This window comes from Odontomachus brunneus, unplaced genomic scaffold, assembly GCF_010583005.1.
Source record: "Odontomachus brunneus isolate Ranch 3 - 2012 unplaced genomic scaffold, Obru_v1 Obru_scaffold_073, whole genome shotgun sequence".
In the NCBI taxonomy this organism is placed as follows: domain Eukaryota; kingdom Metazoa; phylum Arthropoda; class Insecta; order Hymenoptera; family Formicidae; genus Odontomachus; species Odontomachus brunneus.
In genome coordinates, this window is record NW_022639523.1 from 1448240 (window position 1) to 1458959 (window position 10720).

Here is a 10720-nt window from a genome sequence, read left to right on the forward strand (position 1 = left end):
TATATATATATATATATATATAAAAGCATATATTCAGTTCGGTTGATTACCATAAGCAATGTAAATAACTACGGTTAACTTCGATTGACAACGATTGATCAATCGTCTTACTGCGCTTTTCGATTAAATTTGCTTATATCAGTTGTCAATTGTCAATTAAATAACCCTTAATTACATTGACTATGTTCAATCGTTAATCGAATAATCTTTAATTACTTTCGCTCGTTTTAATCGTTAATTTAGCAGTTTTTAATTGAATTTCTTCAAATCAATCGTTAATTAAATGATTTTTAACTAGATTTCTTGAAGTTAACGGTTAATTAAAATATTTTTAATTAAAGAGGCTTATATTAATTGTCAATTAAATTCGATAATTAATTGAAAAAGTAATTAATTACTCGTAATTTTGTTCGTATCATTTATTCATTAGAACCGAACGACTTCTCTGTTGCTGCAACTAAACAAGAAAATCGATTTCTGTTTCAGATCTGGGGTTTGCGGCAGAGGCAATTTCGAGGGAAGCTGTTTCAGGAGATGCGGATGCTGCATCGGAGGATCCGGTTCGGGCTACGCAGGGTCGGCTCGAAGGTAGCTTTTTTTTATAGTTTCTGTGTATTCTTTCAATTAATACTTTGCATTCGAAAGCTGATATATAGTTGTCAGAATAGAAATTGTCTGATTGCGTTGGCGAAGCGGCTAACTTGTTCAATATCTATGCGCGCTTGTTTATTACAACGAAAACTCTTGAATCTAATCAGCAAAACTGTATTTTTCTGCTCCAGATCCGAGCGTAGCTGAACGTCGCCGGCCCTGAGTCTACCATACTTGGTGAGTCGCAAAAATTGTACGGTGATAGGTATACGAAAATTTGAGGCGATAAGATCGCAGGCGGTGAGTGTTAATGAAACTCGTGTGAATCAATGCGATTTACCTTGTAGCTTAGCATGTTATTATATGTGTGTATATCGTCAACAAAAATGCATTGCTCTAAACAATTCGGGTATATATTGATGCTTAAAGTTCCTATATTTCTTTAATAAGCATTTAAACATACATTTTCTTCTTCAACTTAATGTCAGTCTGTAGCAAGCATATTTACATGAGTGTGATATTATATAGTCATTTATTTTTTATATTTAGTTTCAACTGATAAAATAATTTGACAGAACTATTTATATATTATTCAGAATATAATTGTTAGTACAGAACTATTTATTCGATATAATCGCCTAATTGTTTTGAGCAACGTATCGTCGTACGCATCAAAATTGCGCCATCACGCGCCACTGTGCGCGGAATTCGCGATTATTTTGCTCGCGTTGATAAATTTCGCGATCGTCGTTTGGTCGTTAGTTTTCTAGATTTTTCCCACGTGCTATCGCGTTGCTGTTACGTTCCACGAGCGAATATGAATCTTGTTCAATTAAATTCACCAAAATCTCGCGAATCGCGATTCGACAGAACGATTTTGCGTATTAAGCGATTATTCCGCTCGCGTTGATTTTGCCATCGTTACGATCTCTAGTTTTCAATTTTATAAACAGAGTATTTCGCGCGGGCGTCACAATTTAGTAAAAATGATCAAGAAAAGTATAGAATATGAATATATATTCGGTAAAGATCTTGTCGAGATTATATCAATCAAAGATGAAATTTCACAGTAGTTTTACTTCTGTCACGTATAAGTTTTTTTTCTTGGCAACCATGCGTCTAGTTTACGATACGTTTTATGTTTACGTTCGCATCGTGACTGCGTTTTTCGAAGCAATACACAAATATTTCGTCAAATTAAATTCTCGTGGGTACCGTGAAAATAAATTTCGTAGAAAAAGCGTAAAAAGCACCGTAAAAGCGAGTTTTCGCAAAAATATTGCGAAGCTATCTTCGCACAAGTGTTGCGAAGTTGTCTTCGCACAAGTATTGCGAAGTTGTCTTCGCACAAGTATTGCGGAGCCACATTGTGCGTGAACAGTACACGCACTCCCGATAACTTCGTTCACACAACGCATTGAGATCGACCATCGGTTGTTTGATTCGCGCTTATTCACGTGCCCATTCGCGTCGCGTTTATTTCATTCGGGAATATTAATTCATGGTTTTCATTGTCGTCACGGAATCGACACGCGATTCACGTCGTGAGTATATTAGAATGACACACAAAACGTCACGTATTTTGCAAAAACTTCACGGTCTGCAATTCGCGACTTTTCATGCGGGTTTCGTGCTGGTGCATGCGAACGCGTTCGGCCCAGAACTGATTGTATCGCGACTGTGAATCCCGAAGTACCGCGATAAACGTTCGTTAATCGAATTCGCAAATTCCGATTTCGTCTCGAGATCAATCGAAAGCCGAGATATTCGTTAAATGTCGATAAAACGTGAATATTAATCGCGTCGCGAGTGAAGTGAAGCGGCAATCAGCGCGGGACGGCACGGGAGAGATGCAGCTCGTCGATGAAACCGGCTGGATGGACCTGGCTGAACCGACCGAAATGGTGAGTGTTGAATTTCAACACTCTTATAGAGTGCCATATTACATAGTGCATGCATGTAAATCGCATTGATTTTCAACGAGAGAAGTAAGGGTAATCGTGTACGACGTTGTTCAAGATTATAAACATTTAAATAAAAAGAATTCAACGTCCGAATTATATATCGAAAATGTCGAATTTAAAACCATAAATGTGGTTGCCCTTTCTTCGTGAAATTTCTCTTTTGAATTTATGAGATTTGTTACAATGTTGCCTATCTGAATTGATACATGAAATGTTACTGTATGAATTTAACTGAATTTAATGCCAAATCAACATTTCGTCTCACACGCATATAACCTGATACATGTATTGTCATTAATTATATTGATCCTTTTCAACGGAGAAACATTCATGATGCGAAATTAAGTGAGTCGTTTTATGCCGCAAATGCCGGTGCAAGTCTCGACTTTTTCACAGTTATACTGTACCGGTAAGGGCCATATCCGTGAATTCCAAGTAGATTTACTAAACAACGAGGTTCACCTTCTTAACGAACTTCGCCGGCTCGTAAATTTATTTTAATTTTAAGAGCGGGAAAACGGCGCTCACTTTGTATGGGAGAAAAATAGCGGAAGTTGCCGCGGGAGAATAGTCGACTATTCCAAGACTTACGTGAGAGACAAGGGAGGGGCGGGAAAACTACATTAAGTGTAGCGAGTCGGAATGAAAGAAAGTCGACTCAACGCGCCAAGGGTCATCGTGGGCTCTTTTATTAAATCATACTGCCTGAATAGAGAGTTACTTCCGTTGATCAAACAACTTCGTAATACAGAAATACGATCGTGACCTCACGTTTTCGACTTCTGTATACTTCGTCTTGGAACTCGCACTTTCTTAGGAACACTTTATATGTTTGTTACATATGTCCTAATTATATCGCGAAACGCAAAGTTGAATGTGGAAATATCTACTTTTTTCATCGCAGCGCATTGGTTTCGTACGTTAAATGTTTCGGTAATTAAACTTCCAATTTGCCGTTTCCAATTTTGACATGAATTTTACCTAAATTCAAAACTAACAGAGGAAAACAAGAACACGTCCGGCACAGCGTGATTTCACAAAACTCTTTAACGAACACGCTAATTACTACAGTGGTAATAGGCGCTATAATATCGAGTCTCATCAATTTACGTGTAAAATTTGACCAACTGTGTATAACTAATTAAATATATAGCCAATACGATGTGAACTGGATGAAACGAGCTAACAAATATATATACATCTATTTACTACATTTTCGGTGATGCGGAACTTAAACGTGAATTGAGTAATAATTAGTGGAAATCAACGTGATGTATTATTAATCTATAATAGCATAAAATTTGGAAGTCATCGATGGTTATTTCCAACAATCGCGTTAAGACCGCGCGATATTTTCTTTCCTTCTCTCGCACAATCTCTCAGTGCACCCGATCAAAAAATAAATATCGATAGGTTTCGTTCGCTCTGCTCGCGTATGCGGCTAATAGGATTCTGCAAAATCTCTCGTCAAGCGTCCACTCTCCAGAAACACCGCACCGTTATCGTTCGCATTCGTATTTTTTCGCGTCCGCGGAATAGGTACGTGCGTTTAATTGCACGCGTAAGCCCGCACAAAACGCGATCCGATTTATGCCGTCGCGAGTGCTCGCGGACGAAAAAACGTCCCCGGCACTGAAAGGTCCAACGGAAATTGCGGCGAACGCCGTCGACCCGTAAGTATTCATAACGTTCGCTCCTGGCTTTTTGCGCGGACCGTTATATGGGAATTTTATTGGGCGCATTGCGATTTACGTGTTGCGCGGACACGAGCGCGCGTTACATTATCTCCAAAACTCGAAGTATCCCAACGCGATTAGGCAGATATGCGTCGCGCAGCGAGAAATTGCACGAGGTGAGAGTGAGGTAACAAATATCGCACGGGTTCGATGTATTGGCCGATGGCTTTTAGGATGAATAATTGCCTACGAAGATAACGAGCATTTATTTATTTTTTTTTTACGAGCACTCGTGGAGAACGAATCGATAAGCCAACTAATAGTTCGCAACGGCGAATTTTTGCGCTCGTTGTACAATCGCGGATATTTCTCCGAGACAAGAGTTAACGCTTTAAATAAACCCTAGATTTGTACGCCGACATGTAATCCCGTTTAGTTCTTATATTTCATTACTTTATGGGAGGGAGAAAATGCTACTACACACACCGATACGGCCGAGATTCGAAAACTGGCTCGCGACTATCGCAACTTTGGAAAACACTGACGCGGTGGAACGAAAATCGTCGGGTCGCACGATAGGATTTTCACGAGGCGGAGGAGCTAATTATTTTGCGAATTACACGGGCAACGGGGAGCATTTGCGAGTGTACTGCGACGACGAGGGTGGCAAGGGCGGCGGCGGCGGTGGCGGCGGTGGCGCTGTTATAATTGAAAAGCTCAAAACCGTAATTACCCGGCGGTGCGCTTTCGGCGCAGCAGCCTTGCGCGCGCGTGCCATAATTGTATGAAAAGCTAACGCATTCGGAGCGAGGAGTAACAACGCCAACGTTTCTCAGCTCCGAGAGGAAGGAAGGTAGGGAACGGCGGCCGGCATCTCGAACTGGCCGTCCTTAACAAGACGCTTACGTGTGTCCTGATTAAATCGGCGCTACGGCGTTTGCACGGCGCGACATTTAATGCATACTTAGAAGGTTCATCTTGAATGCGCTCGGAGCGCGCCAGTTGGCGTCGTTCGCCACCGGTTGAAACCGGAGTTTGCCACTCTGGGCCATTCGCATGGGAAAGGAAGTAAATAGCCGCGGGTTAACACCCGTCGCCGTCGCCCCAGTCGTTGCCGCATTCTTATGCCATTGAAGAATATAAAAACTCGCGTAAACGACTTTCTAAGCAAGATGCTGGATTTTTGTCTGGCAAAACGTCAATCCGTATACATTTAGAAAACATTTTAGTGAAAATTACAAAAATATATACTTAAAAAATTATAAATTTATCATAAGTTTATCAAACACACAATTATCAAATTTATTCAAAATACATTCTGAATGCGTAAGTTTATTTTATCGAGAATATTAAATTTTTATCGAGAATATTAAATTAAAATAAAAATTCAGTTTACTTGCTTGCATAGAATTGAGTCAACTTTTTCTTTAATAAAGTTTTTAATATTCTTGTAAAGAGAATGAATTCTTTTTTTCGGTGCATATGATGATGAGCTTTTCTGAAATTGGTGATAAAGACATTTTAAGACTCATGAGGAAAATATTCTTTGTTGAAGATAATCATTACTTAAAAGAAGAAAAGAAAACTAAATAAATGTTTTTTTGGCAGTAGAATGATATTTTTCGAAAAATATGCTTGGTATAAAAAATACATCCAAATAATCACAATAATTTTGTAATTAAAAAGTCAATCATATATATAACGTAACATTTTTTAACAAAAATATTTTGATCATAACTCTGTATGGTTCAAAATTACTAAAGTTTTCTAGTCATTTTTACAACCTTTTTTCTGTGTACGCGTATTCATTCGAAATCTCATGCGTGTGTTCTTTTTATTACAAAGCTATTGTAAAATTGTAGGGTCATCATAGAGTACATAGATGGGTCACAGTAACAGACGATCTCATAATTATATATAGACTTTATTCTTAGTGCCGCGTAAATTAATTAAATTTATATTATTGCGTCGCGAAGGAAAGTTTTTTGCTTATCGAAACACGTATACTTTGTATCTGCACAAAAGATTTATGCCTCGGAACTTTTGAGCTATACTTTTACTATCCGCTATATAGAGCAAACAAAAAGATTAATTCGGATAAAAGCATCGTGGTGAAGTTGTTTGTTCCGATACATCGACCTGACAGGCAGTTTTCATTTACACTATTTTTACAAACTTTTTTTTAGTCAAATAATGCATTAGAGTCTTTAACGTTCTCGTGATATTCTCTTTCTCAGAGTTCCGAACGTCATCGTAAAAGTTCCAGCAGTCCTTAAACCTCGTAATATGCTTTTAATATGTAACAGCTGGACCTCAGTCCAGCTTAGGAAAAATTCGTTTGACGTACGATTCTCGTGCAATATCTCGATTCTCACGACGCCAGCACGTGCTCTTCTGATTCGCGTATTATTTTTTACTTTTCACTGAAGCGCGCACTCGAGAAATAGCCACATACACACACAGTCTCCGAGAAAAAATAAAAAGTGTTTCGCCATCGCGAGAAGCGACTACATTATTCATGACCGCTGCTGTTGCTGCGCGCAACTTCCCGATTCCATTCCCTTCCTTTGGCCCACGGTGCCCTTCCAACCTTTATCGACCCGCGATTTCCTTCCGTTTCTCTCTCGTCGATGTATCGCGTCTCCCTGTTTCTCCCCCTCTCTCTTTTTCATTCTCACTCTCTCACTCGTGTATCTAACTTTCGTTAACGCGCGGATAAATGTGACCGGGAAGCCGCGGGCGAACACGTCATTACGTACGAACCGCATTCGTTGAGCGCGATTTGCACTCGCATTGTTTGCACGACTGCTAATGAGCGCGACGTTTGCCACCTGGCTATCGTGTAATTACTCACGGGATTGATCGCGCTTAATCGTCGAATCCCGCAAATCGACGACCTGTTTATGGAGGTCGGTATAATCTCTCGGTAACCACCGTTGGCCGTTATTTAGAGCTGTTGGAGGGTTAGCGGGGTAAAGAATGTCACGCGCTGCCGCGCAATATCGCTTTCACACTTTTGAAAGCCCGAACCGTCAAAGTCCATTTAGATCCCTTTCAGTATCCACGATCATTATTTTGTTCTCTGTTGAAAATTAGTTTTCAACTTTTTGTTTCTATATTTCTCGATCGATTTAACGTACCAGTCATCTCGTGAATTTTTCTTAAAACTCTCTTCTCTTGTTCATTTTTATTTTATGAGCAGAAGACACATCTAGCGTCTTCTGGAGTTCGCGATAGGATGTAAACCTAGATCCTGAGAATACCTACAGGTATATATAACTATACTGTGCTCTCCTAGGTCAAGAGATTTTACCTCGACTTTTCTTCAAGTTACATTTTAGTATTACAAGACAATGTTGAATCTATAGTTGATGTCTCGAAGCGGAAATAGCAGTTTTGATTAAATAAATGCTTTCGAAATATCAAAATGTGAATATAAGTTATTATTTATTATAGATTGTAGTAAGTTATACAATCTTTAGTATTTTAAACAGAGTTGAGAAAAAGGAAACTTTTTTTGGCTTAGAAGTGCAGTATACATCACAACTATTAAGATGTACTCGGTAATATTATGAAATAAAATTTCGCTTAATATTTAAAATATATTCGAGCACATTGAGAAAATGACAAAATGAAGAAATGAATAATCAATTAGTTTGACATCGTTTGCGTCATGCTGGATAGAATCTAGTGATCGAGGACGTAGTGCGACCCCATTTTATCATGTTCACAGAGGCCACTTCTAATGAGGAAATTACGTTTGATCAACGTTCCGTTCATTAATATTCGAGGCAAAAAAGAAAGTGGATCGATGTGTTCGCGCTGTCGTGAAAGATGTTGCAGCGGATCTTCCAATTAAAATGTAGGTTCAGTAACGACGTTCCGGTAGCATTTCGCGAATATTTGCAAAATTGCTTGAAACACACTTACCTTAAATTTGAATACCTAAATCTCTACGTTTGGGCAACTCGTGCAAAGTGCCAAGATAGAACAGCGCCTGCTTCAAGTAGGACTACATTCTCTGTTAATTAGCGCAGTTTCGATGCGAGAGGTAGCGCGAAATGTGCGTATTTATTTTATCGTTAAAATCTATTCTCCAAGTAACGATCTCGAGTCCATTCTCCGTTACATCTGCCTCATCCAAACCGCCTGCTTACGTATCCCGAGTTTCTTCCTCCCTGAAGAAAGTCGTCGACTCATATAAAGTTCCCTTACTTTTAATATGAAGTTAGATGCGAATCAGCGCGCTTCAAGGTATGTCGAGATAGCGGAGGGTTAACAAGTCGCGGCCACGTGCGCGCACATTCCTCGACCCCTCGTTCCGAACTCGAGACCGCGCGGCATCGGCATCCGAGATGGCCCCGGCGAAAACGACGGACGTTTCCCACACGCCAATACATTCTCGAAAGTTGGCGCAACTATGTGAAAGAAGAAACCTTAAAAGTTATCGCGAAATTAGAGCGGACGGCTCCATCTCGACCGTCGCCCGTCGCGCAGCTTGCCGGCTCCCACGGCCCCGCGGAACTTTTCGTTTCCTCCTCGTGGTTTTGGGAAATTGGCTTAGCGAAAGTGAAACGAGCGAGACAACACCGCCGCTACCGTCGTCGTCGCTCGCGCACGGCGAGTTAGCCCGATCCCGGCTGGGATAGTTACGGAAACCTTCCTCGGACACGCTAAGGCGCCGTCGCTGCCGTAAACGTAAAATATCACCAGGTGTCTCTTATACTTTCGCGCTAGGACGTTTCGGTATATTCTCATTTCGGCGCATCGCGCCGGGGGGACGTTCGGGAGGACGTCCGGCACGATCCTTTTTGTACACGCGACTCACACGAGAAAGAAGGCGCGAGTAATATATTCGAGTTACCACACGTAATCTCGCGCGAGTCACATTGTGTATGCGAAATGCGTATGTGTGTATGCGAAATGCGTATGTGTGTACGCGTGCGCGTGACCCCGACTGATATCTCTCCGGAAATGAATACCGTAACAATTTCCTGTTATTGAACATTTACTAAGGCGCTTCCGTTTGTGAGGCCGAAAGCAGCTCGCGCGAGGCGAGCGATTTCACGTGCGTCGGCGTAGTGGAATCATCGTGGAATTTAATAGGATTCGCAAATTCGATCTTGAAAGCTCGCGTACTTTTGCGTCGCTGAGAACTGCGAATGCTCTTGCAATTGATGCGAAATAATTTAATGAAATTCGAATCTCTATTCGTGAAGAAACGTCGAAGAGGAATTGGATATTAATTGATGAAAATTTTCTTTCATTGAAGTAATCTGCAAGTCAGTAATCAAAATTGATCAATCGTCGTGCATGAAATTGCAAATAATATCATCAACTCGTGAAATTAGTTATTAATCAAACTTTGGTGTGATTCATTATATATTGATTAATAATTAATTTCATTAATTAAGTTATATTTGTGATTATTATTATGACGATTAATTAATTTTAATTATTTATTTGCTGGTTATTTTAGTGAAGAAAAATTTTCATCGATCAATGTCCAACACTGGCGTCAATTTTTTAACGCGACCTAATCGTGTGTTTTTTAATTAAATAAGAAATTATTATATAACAAACCAAAGCCTAAAAGATGTGTGGAAGATTTTTGTGCCGGGAATTATTCGAGAGTAGAAACCGGCAGTTTCGACACTAACCGAGTCTCTTTTGATTTGAGCGTCTAGAAATTCTCATGATATTAACTCTAGAATCTTAAACATGCATAAAATTTACCAAGACTAACTTTTCAAATATTACCATTTTTCAAATATTTTTTCATCATAACTTTTTCTAACTTCATTAAATGGCAAAAATATTAATAGATTCCTTAGATTCATATTCCTCGATGTCTTCTACACTAATTAAAAAGAAAAGCATTGAATTTTGATAATTTTTATGAAAGTTATGAACAAATGAAAATGCGTTGGGGGTAAAATTCAGCCATGTCCAGGGTTAAGATATCGTCCACAAAAATTGTGACTTTTTAACATTTTAATGCATCTTATAATGCGTAATATATTTGTTATAATATGCAAGAATACTATAAGAAAAGTGACGTTATCCATGTTGAAAAATGTTCAAGGATGCTTGAGTCGCAAGAGATATCCGAACGAGGTTGGGAGGTTAAGGAAAAAAATCACCTCCGATCGGATTACCTCGCGAAATATTACCTCTCCCGCGGCGAAAATATTCAGCTGGGAGGATACTTCGAAGGGAGAATCGCTCTCCGGTACTTGACGAAGATTACCGCGCGATGATGTTCGCGTAAGTGCTCCGGATCTCTGCGTTTTGAATAATACTTTTCGCGCTGCGCATACGAAACAAGCTCGCGACCAACTCCGGAAACCACCGTGTTATCAGGATAGTTTCGTTTCTTCTTTTTTTTTCCTGGCTGAGACGGAGCGATGCGTATAATCGAATGTGCGCGTCCTCGTTAACTTTCGTTCCAAGCCACGTTTCACGATAGGGGAAGGACGGGGCCAGGGG

At 39.9% G+C, this 10720-nt stretch overlaps 1 protein-coding gene and 1 long non-coding RNA gene across 9 annotated transcripts in view; one reads left to right on the top strand and one right to left on the bottom strand.

The window, feature by feature from the left end:
- Positions 1 to 10720, bottom strand: part of LOC116847068 (glutamate receptor ionotropic, kainate 2) — a 330836-nt gene that overhangs the window by 127856 nt on the left and 192260 nt on the right. The window lies entirely within an intron of this gene.
- LOC116847075 overlaps positions 790 to 10720 on the top strand; it is a 173236-nt gene continuing 163305 nt past the window's right edge. Inside the window, exon 1 of the long non-coding RNA XR_004378656.1 lies at positions 790 to 828. This is a non-coding gene — a long non-coding RNA (uncharacterized LOC116847075). The remainder of the gene's footprint in view (positions 829 to 10720) is intronic.